Source organism: Psammomys obesus, unplaced genomic scaffold (assembly GCF_907164565.1).
Source record: "Psammomys obesus unplaced genomic scaffold, mPsaObe1.curated_primary_1811, whole genome shotgun sequence".
NCBI classification, from domain to species: Eukaryota; Metazoa; Chordata; class Mammalia; order Rodentia; family Muridae; genus Psammomys; species Psammomys obesus.
In genome coordinates this window covers 42,325,262-42,343,615 of record NW_026585504.1, presented here as the reverse complement: position 1 = coordinate 42,343,615, position 18,354 = coordinate 42,325,262, and the positions used below count along the sequence as shown (strand labels likewise).

At 42.9% G+C, this 18,354-nt stretch overlaps 1 protein-coding gene across 4 annotated transcripts in view; it reads left to right on the top strand.

Annotated features, from left to right (window-relative positions):
• The first annotated feature begins 441 nt into the window (after nt 1-441).
• The window catches only part of Celf1 (CUGBP Elav-like family member 1), a 78,264-nt gene continuing 60,351 nt past the window's right edge, over nt 442-18,354 (top strand). The window contains exon 1 of one of the 4 annotated variants that reach the window (XM_055601093.1): nt 442-578. The gene's annotated coding sequence lies outside the window, so the exon portion shown is untranslated. Of the gene's footprint in view, nt 579-718; nt 1,024-18,354 lie in introns of those variants that run through there. The other 3 variants (XM_055601100.1, XM_055601076.1, XM_055601084.1) reach the window with 3 other exon arrangements.

Genomic DNA, 18,354 nt, shown 5'->3' with positions numbered 1-18,354 from the left:
CATTCATTCATTCATTCATTCATTCATTCATTCATTCATTCATTCATCAGCTTTTTATTATGTGTACTTTCACCGCCCAGCAGCGTTGCTGGCCCGCCAGAGGTCCCGCATCGGAGGTGCACAGAAGCAAGAACTTGAGATTTCCAGCCCGGGGTCTTCCCTCCAGAACGGCTCTGAGACAAAGAGATGCACCCCTGCAGCTCTCGGGGCTGAGGGCTCCGCCCGCGGCCCCCGGGGTTTCAGAGCGGCTGCTCCTCCCCTCCCCGGCCGGAGGGGGCGCTGTGGCGCCGGCGCTCGGCCCGCCCCTGCGCGGCGCTCCGCTCAGATCGGCGCGGGCGGGCGGCGCCGCGGTGGTACGTCCCCCCTAGCCGCCCGCCCCCTCCTCCGCGGCCCTCCCCGCCGGTGGTAGGTGCCGGAAGTGCCGCCATTTTGGGGTGTTCTGCTCTGGCGGCAGCGGCAGAGGCGGCGGCGGCGGGACGCGGAGGCTCCCCCGGGATTCAGCCTCAGCAGCGAGGCGGAGGCGGCTGCGGAGGCGCAGGCAGCAGCTGAGGCAGCGGCGGGCTCAGGTGCAGCCGCTGGTGAGTGCGGCGGCCGCGGGATAACGGGCCGCGGGATGGAGGGAGGGAACAGGGAGGCTGGAGGGAGGCGCCGCGGGGCGGGTCCGGTTCGGGCGGCTACGGGTCACAGGGCCCTCCGGGCGCGGTCGCTCCCGGTCCCCCGCACCCCGGGGACGAGGCCGCGGACTGCTCGAAATTCGGGGCCCATTCGCGTCCGCCTGGCGCGTGCCCCTGCTCCCAGGGAGACCCGCCCTCCTCGTGGCCTTGCCGTGGCTCCCTTGCCCTCTGCCTTCACTATCCAGGCCCCGAGGGCTTGGTTCTTGCGCGGCACCGGAGTCGTCCTCCTTGGGTTCGCCGGACGAGATCCCAGCTGTCTGCCCGAGCAGATGCCTGTTCTGTGACCCGGGCGCCCCACGTGTTCTTGGTGGCCACCCCTGGGGGTGCCCCAGATTCCCGCCCCTGGAAGGTAGCGCTCCGGAGCTGCTCCGGTCCTCGCCCCTGGGTCCGCTTTGCCTCGCCCTACCCCCCACATCAGGTGCTCACCCAGTCAGGGCCTAGTAGCAGGGCTCGCACCTCGCACCCAGGAGCGCAGACAGCTCTTGAAATGCGCTTTCTTCGCTAGGTGCCAGGCTTTGGGTTTAAAGTCGGTGTCTCGGTTGTGGTCGGGCAGGACGTTTTAATTATTTCAGACCATTGCATATGCTTTAAGGAGCTTCTCATTGGGTTTAGAGACTGGTTCCCGGGTGAAGGTGTTAGATTTTGGTCAGAGCCTGTTCTAGCCAAACGGAATCTCTTCTGGTCCTCAGAGTTAATGCTGTATAAAGCTTGTTGAACAGTTTTAATGAGCTCGGAGTCTGTTAATAATGTCTGCACTGTTAAGAGGTTATAAACACCCTTTGCACACTTTACAGGAACTTAACCTTTAAAAGATCTCGTCTGTGTCTTCGATTCTCTGAATTGAGGTTTTAATTGTAGTTTTTCACCTTTTCTATAGTTTGTTTCTCTTTAAATCTTTACTGAGAATGACAGTGTCTTCAACTGGAATCGCTTAGAGTTCTTTCTGTTTTTGCCATTAACAAGTTTATTTGGAAAATCATGGAGGTTAGAATGGACAAACTGCACCTACACGGATTTTTTTCCTCTATGCCAGTTTTGATATTGTAGCTTTATTGACTGAGAAGGCAGCTTCTGATCCGCTGCGGCTTGTGGTAAAGCAAAGCTGGAACTTTCAGCTGTTGCTTTAGCCGGCAAGCTTATGGTTCCTCTTGGTTCCTTTTCCACCACCTGTTTCTCTTAAGAATGGCTCTTGGCTCCAAAGCATAGGTCTCCACTTTTTTTCATTCTTACCCTTTGGGTTTTCTTTTTTAAGGATCCATTAGCAGGAGGCTGTTACAGATAGTTGAAACATCTTTTCAGTTCCTTCGCTTTTCTGATGCCCTCAAAAAGTATTTGTCCAAGGTTATTATAGCAAGTGTTTTTTGTTTGTTTTTTCCTTCTGGAGACAAGGTTTCTCTGGTGTAGCCTTTGTTGTCTTGGACTCACTTGGGAGACCAGGCTGGCTCGAACTCAAAAGATCTGCTTGCCTCTGCCTTGCAGAGTGTGTGTGTCACTGCACCTGGCTCGTGAGCGTTCTTAAAACATTCTTCTACCAAAGGTTTTCTTGGTTTGTTTTTTTTTTAACTAACACTGTCATAAGCAGTGACACAGCTTTGCCGTTTGAGATGGGATGGACTGGGAGGACTCTGGGCTTGAAGTTAGCTACATTACCAATCTTTTTTGCAGTTGGTGACTAGTTGGTCAAGTCACTTTTTCATCATGACCCTTATTTTAATCTTCAAAATCCTTTAAGAATTGGCGCCCATCTCACTTGGGTTCCTCTTCCCTCTGGGCTGATGGGCAGATAGTGAAAATCAGAGCCAGAATGATTTATTTTTCTAAAGATATCTGTATACTTTTCTTATTACAGAAGTTGCAGGTTAATTATAAAACTCACAGGTAAGTCAAAATGGGAAGAAATCTTTCCTTTCAGAGATTGTTAAATTGGGGTATAAACTTTACAACTGCCCTCCCTCAAAAGACAGGGTCTTCCTGTGTAGTCCTGACTGGCCCACCTCCCAAGTGCTGGGATTATTACGTATATAATCACATCTTTCCAAAAATTGTCTTTATCATCACCAGCTTTTTTTGTTGATATTTGTTGCTTTTTTGTGGTGTTGGGAATAAGCTCCTGGTATCCTGGCAGTGATAGGCATGCTATCTACTATTGAGTTTTCCCTAGCCCACATGCTTTCATTTTTTTCCTTGGGGGGCAGGATGCTCATTTTCTGTAGCTCAGGATGGACTTGTCACTGCAGTCCTCCTGTCTTAGCGTCTCAATTGCAGGGTTACTGGTGTGTGTCACTATGCTTGTCTTGTACATAGTACATGATGTATATGCATTTATTATTTACCAATGTAGGCTTATCCTGATTTGTTGGGTGTTGCCCCCGCCCCCCAAATCATGAATATCAACCTCCTGCCCCAAGCTCCCAAGTGCTAGAATTACACCAGCACTTGGCTGTGATGTTTTTAAACTTTAATAGTTAGTGGTAGGCTTGATTTGTTTTACCAACCACATTTTATTCCTAACTATATGGTGTTTTGCCAGCTTGTTTGTATGTACAACACACGTGTGTACTGTCCAGGGGAGTCAGAAGAGGGTGCTGGGCTCCCAGGAGTTGGGCCTACAAATTGTTGTGAGCCATCACGTAGGAGCTGTGATTTAAACTCCGCTTCTCTGAGCTACTTCTCAAACTCCCACCCACACTTCAGATAATTTGAAATAATGATCTGTACTTAGTAGTTTCTGCTTATATGAGATAGGCCAGTAGATACTCCAGCAAAGAAGCAGAGAACTCTCTTAAACATGTGGGTCAGAGAGTGAGACAGGAAATGAACAGAGCCTGAAAGTTTATTGATTGTGTATATGTCCATTGTTTGAATTTTTTTTTTTTAAATGAAGATTTGGGCTCTGTTGCCAAATGTAGAGTGTAGTAAATTTGGTACCCCCTCCTTTTACTGCACCGTAGCTTTGTTTTCCTGGGAGACTGGACCTAATAAGGAAGTAGGTTGTTAGATGATAGCAGTAGTGGATGCCTTGGGGTGGGAAAAACAGCTGTCATTTGGAGGAAGCAAGAGCATAGGCTCTTCTGCTCAGGGATTTGGGTCTTCCCAACAAATAGCTCTGTACTCCCCCTTCTCCATCCCCAGACTGCCTGTCTGGACTCACTTTGTAGCCTAGGCTGCCCTTACACAGAGCTTACAGAGCTCTGCCTGCCTCTGCCTCCTGAGTGCTGGGATGAAAGGTGTGCAACTAGGGTTATTTTGTTTTTTATTTAAAAAATTATTTAATTTTGTATGTGTGTGTTTGCCTGCCTGTCTGTGCACCAAAGTCAGAAGAGGTAGTCAGAACCCCTAGAACTAGAGTTATAGATGATTGTAAGCTGCCATGTGGGTATTAGGAACTGAACCTAGGTCCTCTAGAACAGCAAGTGCTTTTAACTGGTGACCTACCTCTCTAGCCTCTATTTTTGTTTGTGATGCTGCTACATAGCCTAGACTGGTCTCTGTTGTGTCTGTCCCCCACCTCCCCTTTAAGTTTTGTTTTGATTCAAGGCAGTCTTGTATCCCAGGTTGGCCTTAACTTGTGTTAGGGCCAGGGATGGCCTGAACTTCTGATTAACTTGTCTCCACCTCCCAAGTGCTGGGGTGACAGGTGTGTACCTTACCATATGTGTGTGCTGCTGGAGATTGAGCCCAGGGTTTTATACATGCTGAAAAAATGCTACCAACTGAGCTAATTCCATCTCCTCCCATTGTTGTTGACAGTTTTGCTGTATAGCTGGGACTGATCCTAATGTTTCCGTTTCCTGAGAGACGGGATTTTAGGCTGTTGCCACCGTGCTTATTCACTGTTCATAGTTTTGAATTATGAGGATTGGGTTGTAACTTACTGCTGCAGCCCTTGCCTGGATTCCGTTTGTTTGTTTGTTTGTTTGTTTAATTTGTTTTGTTTTTCAAGGCAGAGTTTCTCTCTGTAGCCCTGGCTGTGCTGGAACTCTCTCTCTGTAGACTAGGCTGCCTTTGAACACAAGAGATCTACCTGCTTCTGCCTCCTGAGTGTTGAGATTATTTTAACCACTTTTTGTTTTTTCAAGGCAGAGTTTCTCTTAGCAGCTCTGGCTGTCCTGGACTTGCTTTACAGACCACCCAACTGACCTTAAACTCCACCTGCCTCTGCCTTTTGAGTGCTGGGATTAAAGGCATGAGCCACCACAACTGGCTCATATAAAGTGTATGACTTAGTAACATTGGTTATATTCAGTTGTTGTAAAATCATCAGTGCCTTCTCTAAGATCTATGCATTCATTAGATTTTGTTTTGTTTTTTGAGACAGGATTTTGTGTGTCCCAGGCTGGCCTCAAATTACTGTATGTAGCTGAAGATGACCTTAAGTTCAAATATATTCATATTCTCTCTCTCTCTCTCTCTCTCTCTCTCTCTCTTTCTCTCTTTCTCTCTGTTCCTCTCTTTCTGAGACAAGGTCTCTATAGATATTCCAGGCTGTCCTGGAATTCTCATGTAGACCAGGCTGGCCTTGAACTCAGATTCACCTGCCTCTGCCTCCCAAGTGCTAGGTAGTATTAAAGATGTGTGCCACTATGCCTCAGAAAAATAAAACAAAAACATGGAGATTACAGGTGTGCCATTATGTCTAGGTCAACGGCCCCTACTTTATTGTAAATCAAATCTTCTTACATTCTTTTGGGGCCAGTCCTGGAACTTGCTCTGTAGACTAGGCTGGCTTCACACTCACAGATCTACCTGCCTCTGCCTTCTGAGTGTTGGGATTATTTTAACTACTTTTAGGTGTATAACTTAGCAACTTCGCTTATATTCAGTTGTAAAATCATCAGTGCCTTTTCATAGATCTAGAGAGACCTTGTTTCAAAAATTCATTATCTTGCCTAGACTGGCCTTAAACTTATTTGAATCTCTTATCTTATTTTCCCAAGTTGGAATTTTAGGCATGAGCCACCATACTTGACTTTCTGAGTTTCCTTCCTTCCTTCCTTCCTTCCTTCCTTCCTTCCTTCCTTCCTTCCTTCCTTCCTTCCTCTCTTTCTCTCTTTCTCTCTTTCTTTCTCTCTTTCTCTCTAAGATTTGTTTATTTTATGTATATGTTTCATGTACACCAGAGAGGGAATCAAATTCCATTACAGATGGTTGTGAGCCACCATGTGGTTGCTGGGAATTGAACTCAGGATCTCTGGACAAGCAGCCAGTGCTCTTAACCGCTGGGCTATCTCTCCAGGCCCTGAATTGAATTTCTAACAGGTCCCAAAGTTTGTTGTTGATTTACCCACACTTTCTCTTGATATGCCTTGGTACATTGAACAGCCAGCAGTCTAGTAAAGTAGAAACAAAAGTGATAAAAATCTGAGACTTTCTGTAATCGAGAGTTGATTCTTTGATTGTAGAATCATTAACGTGGAAAATTAATGGCTTGAAAAAATGCTGTCTTGCATGGGATACAGCTTGGGAGGAAAATCTTGATAGCCTGGTGTGCTAGGCTTAAAAAGTTATCATTGTTGTGGCCTTTGTGTTCTCTGATGCTATTTTCCTGTTGTTAAAGATACTGGGGTTGGAGAGATGTAAGTACTCTTACATCTCTTGTAAGAGGTTGGAGAGATGTAAGTACTCTTGGGTTAAGAGTACTTACTGCCCTTTCAGAGGACCCAGTTTCAGATCCCAGTACTCATGAGGTAGTTCACAACTGTCTGAAACTCTAGTTCCAGGGGATCAGACACTCTTCTGGCCTTTGTAGGTTGGCACATGTGGTGCACATACGCATGTAGAGGCAACACATGCCCCTAGAATAAAGGTGGTACTCTGGACTGGTGGTGACAGAATTCACTTGTGACTTTGGCAGTCCTGATAGTTCTCATTTCCTCTGTTACTGTACTGTACTATTTTTCTAAATGTTTTTGTTTCTTAATGAGAATTTTATACGATGTACTGTTAGTGTGATGAAACACCACCAAAAGTAACTTGGGGAGGAGAGGATTTATTTGACTTACTCTTCCACATATAGTCCCTCCTTGAAGGAGATCAGGACAGAAATCAGGATGCAGGAGCTGATGCACACAGGTCATGGAGGGGTGCTGCTTACTGGCTTGCTCCTCCTGGCTTATTTTTCTTTTGTTGTTTTGAGACAGGGTTCCTCTGTGAATCCTTGGCTGTCCTGGAACTCGAACTATCAAAGAACCACCTCCTGAGTGCTGGGATTAAAGGTGTTGCCACCACCACCTAGCTCAGCCTACTTTCTTCTAGGATCCAGGACCACCAGCCCAGGAGAAGAAAGACCCACAATGGGCTGGGCCCTTTCCCGTCAGCCACTAATTAAGAAAATATCCTACAGGCATATCTCCAGGTCTTCTCTCCCTTTTGAGACAGTCTCATTCATATAGTTCACATCCAATTTTGTATGTAGCCAGTGATGATTTTGAACTCTTGATCATGATGTCTACTCCCCGAATGCTGGCAACCATTTCCTAGCTTTAAAAATCTTTATTATTGGGGCTGGAGAGATGGCTCAGAGGTTAAAAGCACTGGCTGCTCTTCCAGAGGTCCTGAGTTCAATTCCCAGCAACCACACGGTGGCTCACAACCACCTATAATGAGATCTGGTGCCCTCTTCTGTCGTGTAGGCACACATGCAGACAGAACATTGTATACATAATAAATAAATCTTTAAAAAAAAACTTTATTATTTTTTGTGTGTTTACATATGTTTGCATGTGTGCCACCTCTTAAGCAAGGAGGTCAGAGGACAACCTGTGGTAGTTGGTTCTCTTCTGTCTTTATGTGGATTTCGGGAGTCAAACCCAGCTCATGAGGGTATGTGATGGCAACCAGTCGCGCCCTTTTTAGAGCTTGAGTAGTGCATACTAGTGCACACCTTCAATCCCAGCAGAAGGAGGCAGAGGCAGAGGCAGGTGGGTCTGAGTTTGCAGCCAGCCTGGCTGACATGGTCAGTTCCAGGTCTTCATATGGAGAACCTGTCTCAAAAAACAAAACAACAAAAAAACCCGTATTTATTTTAGGAAGCTGAGGCAGTTGGATCTCAGTGAGTTCTAAGCCAGCAGTCTATCTAACATAGCAAGACTGGTTCAAAAACACCATAACCAACTTTCCCTTCCCCCCATAAGCTAGAAGGATGAATGGCAATTTTTTTTTTCTCTAGGCAAAAGGATACATGGGTATCCTTCTAATTTAAGCAGGGTTTCTGGGCTGGAGAGATGGCTCAGAGGTTCAGAACACTGGCTGTTCTTCCAGAAAATTTGAATTCAATTCCCAGCAATCACATGGTCGCTCACAACCATCTAAAATGAGGTCTGGTGCCCTCTTCTGGCATCCAGGTGTACATGCAGACAGACATTGTATACATAATAAATAAATCTTAAAAACAAATAAACAGTGTTTCCTCATGCAGTCTGGTCTAGTCCAGGCTGTCCTTGAACTTTGAAGCCTTGTGCCTCAGCCTGTGAAGAGTTGTCTGTTACAGGTGCACTGCCATACTTGGGGGTTTTCCAACTTGAATATGGAGAGCTTGGATTTTCAAAGAAACTTTTCCTTTCAAAAACTTGAGAAAGCCTAGTTAAAAAAATTATGTGAATATATTGCATTGCCTGATTTAAAACATTTCAGCTTTAATTTTAAATGTAAAATTTCATGGCTTTAGTTTTGTGTGATATCAAATCAAAGACTTTGTACCTACCTTTCAAGAAAAGGACTGATTTTTCTGAACAGCTTCTGGGGTGTACCATTTTGATTTTTCTTTTCCTACACTTACAATTCATGGTAGCAAATGTTGAAGAGTCATTTAGTTAGTGTTTATATTGAAGCTGAAGGGATTATAATTGATTATAATATGCTTCTTTTGGTATGTGTTCACAGTCTATTCACTAATTTGTGGCAGTTATGTTCATCTCTAATAAAATGAAGAGGACTGACTAATTTAACTTTTCTTCCCCAGTTTTGTTTGTTTAGTTTTTGTGTGGCTGACCTGCAACTGGCAGTACAGACTAGATTCCCTCACAGAGATTCACCTGCTTCTACCTCAGGAATTCTGGGATTAAAGGTGTGCACTTCCATTCCAACGCCAGCTCTCAGAGCTGTAGGGTTTTTTCGTTTTTGTTTTTTTGTTTTTTGCACAGTCTTGGCTACCTCAAATTTACAGAGATCTGCTTGCCTCTCCCTCCCTGAGTACTGGGATTATATGCAGTGTGCCACTGTGCCTGGCTCAGTTTTTGTTGTTGTTTCAAGACAGGGTTTCTCTGTGTAGCCTTGGCTGTCCTAGACTCGTTTTCTAGACCAGGCTGGCCTAAAGCTCACAGAAATCTGCCTGCCTCTGCCTCTGGAGTGCTGGGATTACAGGCATGCGCCACTGCACCCTCAGGTGTTTTTGTTGTTGTTTTTTGTTTTGTTTCGTTTTGTTTGAGTTTCACATCATCTCCCTCCAAAGGATCAGGGTTTATTTCCCAGCACCTACATGGCAGCTCACAACTGTCTGTAACACCAATTCCATGGAATCTCACACCTTCACACTGATGCACTTAAAACAAAATAAATAAATTAAAAAAAGATTCTGTTGCTGAAGAACAGCAATATTACATAAGCCCAAGCAACTGACCTTACAAAATTAAAGGCCTAACATTAAAAACTCAACAGCTGGGCAGCTCTCTTGCACTTTCTGGGCCAAGAGCTGGCTCACCCTTGACCCCTCCACCAGGGCACAGCTCTACTGTGCTGCCCAGATGAGGTGCAGGGTCCTCTCTCTCTCCAGAGTGCTGCAGCCAGTGGGGGCAGGGCCAGCTAGCCTGACTGCCTCAGGTGGGAGGAGGGGCTGACACACATGGACCACAGGGACCATCCCATGCATCATCCCCATTCCAGCTCACCTGGGACGACGACTCCGGCCCAGGGGAGTTGCCTCACCTGCCGCTGGAGAGGGTGAGAGGATGAGGTCCTCCCTCCTCTCACTGCCTAGGTAGTCTTTGAAAAGCTAGCCCCAAGGTCATGAGAGCAGGAGTGCTAGTCCTGCCCCCCACTGGATAGCACTCAGGAGAGTGGGCCCTGCACCTGGCGGGGGCAACAGTGGAGAGTCAGCCCTGATGGAGAAGGCGTGGAGGTTGTGAAAGCTGAGGGGAACTGGCCCACCCCTCACCTGCTGTGGCACTCGGGAGAGTGGGCCTTATGCCTCTACTAGGCAGTACAGTGGAGCTGGCTTTGGGTGGTAGGAATTGGCCCTGAGAGTGAGAGTGGGAGAGCCGACTGTGACCCCCGTCGACGGACCTTTGGAGGAGCAGATGCTGCTCCTGACCACAAAGCTATCTCTCCAGCCTCCAGCAACAGAATCTTTAGGAATTGCAAGTTTTTCTTTACTCTTTTACTTTTTGTTTCCTGTAAGGTGGAAGCAAATTCTAGCAGAGAGTAGGGGATTTTGTGATATTTGGTGATAATGTAGGATAACTAATAGTCCATTCTGAGTAGCCTTTTTTTTTTTTTTTTTATCCAACCTTATTTGGATGTATGTTAAAATTTTGCTAGTTAATTTTGAACAGTTTTGTGGGCGGTGACGGGTTGAGACAGGGTTTCTCTATGTAGCCTTGGCCATCCTGGAACTCACATTGTAGAACATACTGGCCTTTATCTGCTTGCCTCTGCCTCCAGAGTTCAGGATTAAAGGTGTGTGCAACCACCACCCAGTTTAAACAGAGGTTTAAACTGATAATATACTGTAGGCTTTCCCCAGTTTCTTGTGCTTGCATCTTTTGTGTGTAGGATACATTCTTCTCCACTAATCTCCTGCAGCCCCCACCCCCACTGTAGTCACATAGCTCAGTGTTTTTCTCCTGGGTGAATTCTGTCTGTCTTGATGCTGCTGCTGATTTCTGTGCTAGGTTGGAGTGGGCTATTACCATGGGGAAACCACTCGCTGTTTATTAGCCATTTGCCTTATTCTGACTGATCTGAGCAAGAGACTTGTAGGAATCAAGGAGTAGAAGAATAACAGGATAGGGTGACAACTTGAAATTTATAATCATTTGACATTGTTAGCCAGCTGATGATTTCTTCATGATGAACCAATGCTGGTTGTGGACATAGAGTTTTTAAAAACTGCATGAGAAGCTTTCTTCAAGAATATTTCACTGGGATCCATTTATGTGGTTAAAGTATTTGTTAGGCTTCTATTTCTTTCTTTCTCTCTCTCTCTTTTCTTTCTTTCTTTTTAGGGAACCCAGGGTTTTGGCTATGTGATAGGCCTATAACCCATTGAGTTAATATCCCAGGCCCTCCCTTGTTTTGGAACAGGGTCTCACCAAGTTTTCAAGTTGGCTTTGAACTCTTGATCCTCCTTCCTCAGTCCTCTGGAGTAGCTAGGATTTCAAACCTTGGCTACCAAGCCTTGATAGGTCCCCATTTCTTAGGTAGTAAGAGAAGGAAGCATTACATTTTATTTGTTAATTTTTGTTTTTCTGAAACAGGGTTTCTCTTTCTAGAATTCACTGTAAACCAGGGTGGCCTCAAACTCACAGATATCAACCTCCCTCTGAGTGCTAGGATTAAATGCATGCACCAGCACTGCCCGTCTTGTGTATTGTATGAATGTAGCACCTATTAATAATAAATCTGATGACCTATAGCTTAGGCAGAAAGGATTCTGGGATAAAGATAGGTGTTCAAGATTCAGTAACCAAGATGTGAAGAGGACCGGTGCATGGTGCCTGAACTTAAGTAACTAGCCATGTGGCAAAATGTAGATAAAATGAGTTACTAAGTTATGAGCTAATAAGAGAAGAGCCTAGCTATATGGTCTAGGCATTTGTAAATAATTATCTTGAGTCTCATGTATCATTCCAGGAGCTTGGAGCAGAGAGGAAAAACCTCATACAACAGAGGGAAGCTATGAAAAAGACACTTTAACACTTCCAATTTGATTGTCTTAATTTTTTTAATCATTTGGGTTTTGGTAAATAGACTATGTCAGAGAAATGTGGAAATATCTTTATTTTTTGTTTTGTTTTTCAAGAGGTATGTTGTGTTGCTCTGGCTGTCCTAGAACTCACTAGAACAGGTTGTCCTTGAACTCATAGAGATTGGCGTGTGCCGCTACATCCCAGCTTTGAAAATTCCTTTTAACTTTAATAAGCAGGAATTAGAAGTAAACAAGTGGGTTTGTATACAGTGAGTAAAACAGAGTTTTGTAAAAACTATAAGATGTTTGCCTTTGGGCCAAAGTGTTACTTTAAGTATATGCTTGTGCTGAGAACCACTTTGTTTTTCTGAATAAACTACATCTATAGAGCAGATATATAAGTGTTTTCTTTTTTCCTTATGCCTGGGTATAGTGTGTGTGTGCAGTTTTGAACTGGATGCCATGTGTAAAGGAAGCTCAACAGTCTCCAGCGTTTACTCATATCAGGGCCTTGCATAAAGATAATATTTGCTGAATACTCCATTATCTGGTAGAATGGCACTTTCTGTTTGAAACAATTCAGTGTTAAGGACTAGGAAGAGGAAGAAAATATTGAGATTCTATGACTTTTAAGTCATTTTTTTGACAATAGAGTACATTAAAGCTTGAAGCAACTTTTTGAAAATAATGTAAGCATTTTATTTTAAAAGGTACTGCATTGGCTAAAATTTTTGACATAAAAGCTTTGTGAGGCTCTATAATTTTGAAACATTGTATACCAACCTTAACAAAGATAATTGTGATTTTCACTGTTTTCTGTAGTATGAAAGAAGAAAATTTGACACACAGCTGGCAGTCTGTGTAAGGCTTTTCTGGGTCAAGATAGGATTTTCTAAGGACAGTGTAAAGCATTAATAAAAATGAGAAAAGGACCATACGAGTTTGTATCCTCTCATGACCTATAGACTGAATCTCTTTTTTTTTTGTTTCTAAATTGTATGCTATTAAACTAATGTAGCAAAACTATCCTCTAAGCTTGTCTTTCAGTTTCCCTTTTCAAGTTTATGAGAAGACACTTTATTATATATTCATTGTTTTTATTGTACGCTGTTTCTTTTTACTAGCTCCTGGACATATTTTCAAGGGCAATTAAAAAGAAACAGTTTACAGACCTCTACTAAACTAATTTGGGTTATAGATGGAGTTGGAAAACTAAAAACAGAACCTGTGAACTCAGCTATAGCAGAACTTAGGTGAGTAAATGAACCCCAACTAGATTCTGAACTGCCTTTCTTGAATGCCTAATGTTCTACCTTTTAGCTGACATAATTGCCTTTGAACCATTTTTTTCGCTTTTAGCTTGTAAATTTGAGATTGTTGTTTTACTTTATAAAAGTTTTTGTTTTCAGCATATCTTGGTAATATTTATATTTAGACTTTAAAATTATTAATTAGTATTTGAGATCAATGACAGGCTTTTATGGACAGAAGGACATTTCTTGAGCCTTTCTTCAAAATATTTTTCTAGCTTTCATGTCATTGTAGCTTTGATATTTAAGACTGTGAAATCAGGCGCTGTTTTAAATCGTTGTCGTTTTGAGACACAATCTCACTGTGTAACCTTGCCTAGAGCTCGTAAAGGTCCACCTGCCTCTGCCTCCCATTACTAGGAGTAAAGGTGTGTGTCACCATGGCCTGCAGTTATTTTTAAACCTTAGTGTTCATTTATCTAGTGTACCTGCTGTGAAATAAGAGACATCTGTAGAAAACGTCAGTGTTCCAGGGAACCTAGAGATTAGCAAAACGTTTTCTCTAAAAATCTGACTGTTTGGTTCTTTTGCACAAACTACATCCATAGAACAGATTTGTAAATGGTTTTCTTTTTTAAAATATTTATGTATATGGGTGTGTATTTTGCCTACATGTATGTCTTTGCAGCATGTGCATGCCTGGTGTCTCCAGAAGAAGAGGGCATTGGATCTCCTAGAACTTGAGTTGCAGACTTCTTAGTTGATGTGTGGGTGCTGGGAATTAAACTTGGGTCCTCTGGAAGAGCAGTTGTGTTTTTAGCCGCTGAGCCATTTCTCCAAACCCTGGTCTTATTAAGATATCTAAACAGTCTGAGTCTAGTGGTACTTATTTGTAATTCCACCTATTCAGGAGACTGAGGCAGGAGTACCACAGATTCAAAGATAGTGGGACAAGTTAAGTCTTATTACAACTAAAATTTTAAACAAGGGCCCTGGGTCTTCGGCTCAGTGGTGGAAAATGCTTGCTGTTGCTATAGGGAGTGACCCGAGTTGAGTTTGTAGCACTCACAGGCTGGTTCAGACCTTTGTAACTCCAGTTCTGTGCTGCCTTCTAACCGCTGCAGACACTCATACACACTAAATAAAGACGAATAATAATTGAGTGAATGGGTTGATAGAATGTGTGCCTACCATACACATCTCTAAGTTCAAATCCCATTACCACAAGAGCTAAAATAAGAACTCTCAAAAAGGGTCTTCTGGGAGCTAAATGGCATCACCTATTGATTGAGAATAGTAGTTTATCTCATGTAATGTAAACCTCAAATATTGGGATTACGTCCACCACCATTATCTGACAGGCTGAAAAAAATTTCTAAAAATAGTGTAAAGAATCTGAAGTTTCTTGAAGTTGGGAGAATGTTAAACCTTTTCTTCCTTAGGTTTTTTTGTTTGTTTTGGTTTTTTTGAGATAAGGTTTCTCTGTGTAGCCCTGGCACTCTCTATGTAGACCAGGCTGTCCTTGAACTCTGAGATTCATCTGCCTCTGCCTTTCCAGTGCTGGGATTAAAGGCATGGGCCACCACCACCTGGCTGATCTTTAAGCTCTTAATTACAATACTGACACCTATATAATATGTACACTGTACGTATGTGTGTGAAAGGAAATAAATTGTTGAAATATCGAATTAGTTTCTTTTTTTTTTTTTTTGGAGTGGTCTTGCAGGCATTGGGTTAGGGTCTTGCTATATAGCCTAGGTCAAAGCTGGAAGTAATTCTGAATCAGCCTTTTTAGTGCTAGAATTACATTACAGCTATGTGACATTACCCCACACCCAGTTTGTTTTTATGAACAGAGAAGGATTGAGTCTTGAATATGTTTGAGTCTTTCAAGAAAGCTAATGATAATTTTAAGTATTTATTCAGAATTGTATGCTATGTGGTATTATTTCTTAAAGCAGTTTACTGAAGATAAGTTAGATCAGCATTCTGAATTGCAAGATCCAGAACATCAAAAAATGCTTTCACAAAAGAAAAAAGCCTGCTGGATCCACCCCCAGGAATCCTAGTGAGTCTCCATGGTAACAACCTCCTTGCTTACAACTTGTCACTGTGTAGCTGTCACTGGGGGTTCAAAGAAAAGCCAGTATCAAGAACTGTGTGGCATTAACTACGGATAAAATGCTGTTGCACATTTGCAGTGTGCCAGAAATAGGAAAGAAAGTTTAAGATTTTAATTCCTTTGTTCTGTTAACTAGAAGCTTAAAAAAAAAAAAAAAGCGCTGCCTAATTATGGTGAGGTGCATCAGTGGGAAGTGGGTGGGTGGCACAAGAAGGTTAGAGATTTTTCTTTAAGTTTGCAACTGAGGAAGTAACACATGCCATACTGAAGTTTATATAGAGGCAGGTGCAGGCTTGCAGCCCAGGCCTTTTTTACCTTTCTCCTCTCTCTAGTCTGTGCTTTCTGTCCGTTCATTATCTTACTTTTCATAATGAAATCTCAGTTTTGGAGGTTAGAAGACTTGAGAGATCATGCATTTTTGCATAGTGAAGGAATCCCTTCTTGCAGGGTCATGGGTGGAATGCTGGTACCTCTCCCTTCAGTTTGAGGTTGTCTGCATGGCAAAAGCTCCATTGCTGGAGGCTCTCCCTTTTTAAAACATTAATAAAAACAATAAAACGTCTTTATTGCTTATTTTGTGCATGTGTGTGTATGCACACATGCATGATGGTTATGCAGGTCAGAGGAGAGGCAGAGTTCATTCTTTCAAGCGTGTGTGTTCTGTGTTAGGTTATCAGGCCCAGTGGAAACGGCCATTGAGCCATTTTGCTGAGTGTACTGCTGGAGCTCTTTTTTGTTTGTTTGTTTTTGGGGACAGGGTTTTGCTGTGTCACCCTTGTCTGTCCTGGACAGTAGACCAGGCTGGCCTTGAACTCACAGAGATCCAACTGCCTCTGCCGCCCAGAGTGCTGGGATCACAGGTGTGCACTACCACGCCTGGCTGGATTTCCCATTTAAAGCTAGGTGTTTTGTTTTTTTTTTTTCTCTGTAGATCAGAATAATTCTCTCTTTCTTAAATTAGGGCAGTTTATCTCTACTTAAGTCAGGCTTGTCAGTCATGAGAAGACAGATAATTCTGTAGAGGAGTTATGTCATGCCTTAACCCTAGAACTTTGAAAAGATAATGCCATTTTTGGAATAAGTCAGTCTTAATGAGATAACAAATGCTATATTGAGCTTAAAGTACTTTCTTTTATACTTGAGATGAGATGACTATGAACTGAAGAACCCCACTCCCTAAAAAAAGCCTCTAGTGTTTTGTTTTTTCTTGAGCTGGTTTTATGTTGCCCGGTCTTTCTTCAAACTTAACTATATAGTGGAAGTGGGCCTTAATTCCTTTTCCTGCTGTTCTACCAAAATTATAGGATTACATTATTACTCCTGACTCCTCCCCAGCCCCCACCTCAACCTTCTCACAGTGTACTTCTCTCTGGTCTGGAATTCCCTCTGTAGACCAGCCTTGATCTATCTACCTCAGCCCCCTGAGTGCTGGGACTAAAGGTGTCTGCTACCACACTTGGATCTGAAGTAGCTTTAAAGCAGAATCAGAAACCAAACAGGCAAGTTGTTCTGTGTTTTTGTGGTATATTTGGATGCTTTCATCTTTGTTTAAAGTGTGGTTATGTTTAGACTGGATATTGTAGTATACACTTGAAATTCTAATACATGGCAGGCTGAGGCAGGGGGTAAGGAATTGGAGGCCAACTCTAGCTACATAGGAAGTTTGAGGCCAGCCTGACATACATGAAAACCCCCTAAGGAATACAAAAATTAAACTAAAGTAGGTACATCTATTTTTAAAAGTTTGATTAAAAGTTAACACCGGATAATTACACTTGTCTAGTGAGGAAGGATCTTCAGGCCTATTTTTGAATGTCTTTTATTCATTATGCAAGTCATCAAATACCCTGGTCAGTGAGAGCTTCAGCTATAATTCATGCTAGTTTAGAGCTGCGTGGAAAGTTGTAGTAGGTAAATGTTCAAGTTATTTACATCTTTAAACTTAAGTAAACACTGACATGTATTTATTTTTACAGAAAACCAAAGTGAAAATGCAGTTGGCAGTTTTCTGCTGTCTTCAACAGACCAGAGAACGCTGTAATAAAAATGTAGTAAATTTAGGAATGCATCTCAATGGTTGTAGCATTTATCTAGAATATAGAGGTCCTGGGCTGGACCACCAGTACTATAAAAAAGAAGGAAAATATGATAGTTTATTATTTGAGTGTCTTGCTTATGTAGCCCAGGCTAGCCTCCCACTTAGGAGGTTCCTGTCCTCTGCATTTTGAGAACTGACTGGAGTTGTGTGTGTAGTTGTGTGTCAGCAAACCCAGCTTTGAAGTTGTTTCTTTTTTTTAATTTTTTAAAAATTTATTTATTATGTATGCAGTGTTCTGACTGCATGTACACCTGCAGGCAAGAGGGCACCAGATCTCATTATAGATGGTTGTGAGACACCATGTGGGTGCTGGGAATTGAACTCAGACCCGTGGAAGAGCAGCCAGTACTCACGCTTAAGCTCTGTGCCATCTCTCCAGCCCTCTTTTTTTTTAAGTTTTTATTTCATGTGCATTGGTGTTTTGCCTGCCTGTATTGTATGTTTGTGTGAGGGTGTTGGGTGCTCTGGAACTGGATTTGTAGACAGTTATGAGCTGTCATGTGGGTGCTGGAAACTGAACCAGGTCCTCTGGAAGAGCAGCCAGTGCTCTTAACCACTGAGCCATTTCTGCAGCCCCTGGTTTTATGGATTTTTTTTGATCCAGGCTTCCATTTTCTAGCTTTGAATCACCTGGGACAATCACTCTGTACCTCAGATAAGCCTCAGACTTTTGAGAGCCTCCTTCTGCTTTTTGTCTTCTTAGTTCTGGCTTCTGTTTTTTTGTGTTTCTGAGATAAGGTCTCTTGTAGCCCAAGGTAGCTTTTTACACTTGCTGTGTAAAGGCTCACTTTGAATTCATGATCCAAATGTTTTCCTCTCGTAAGTGCCACTTCTGACTCTTAATTTTTAAGATTGCAGAAGTTGATGAACACAGCACTAGTCTTACATACTTTAAATGTCAGACGCAATTGTGAATCTTACAACCTAGCCTTTTCCTAAGGTGTGCCTTTCTCTTACTTTAAAATATCAGTGGTCTTATTTGAACAATGAATTCTCTTTTGGACACACAAGATCTCCCTAATAAGCTGGGCTGGAACTATCTACCTCTTTTTATTACTGTTTTTTTCTTTTTGAGACAGAGACTTGCTGTGTATTCCAGGCTGGCGTGGAACACCTACTATGTAGCTTAGATTGCTCTCTAATTTATTATCTTCCTGTCTCTGCCTGGATGCTGGGATTATAGATGATTACAGGCATCTGCTACCACATCTACCTCTCATTGAATATGGAGGGATACTGAGAGTTGTGACTTTGATTTTTTTAGTGAAATATGTTAGGTTTGTCATCTGTTGACTCCTGTCTTTGTA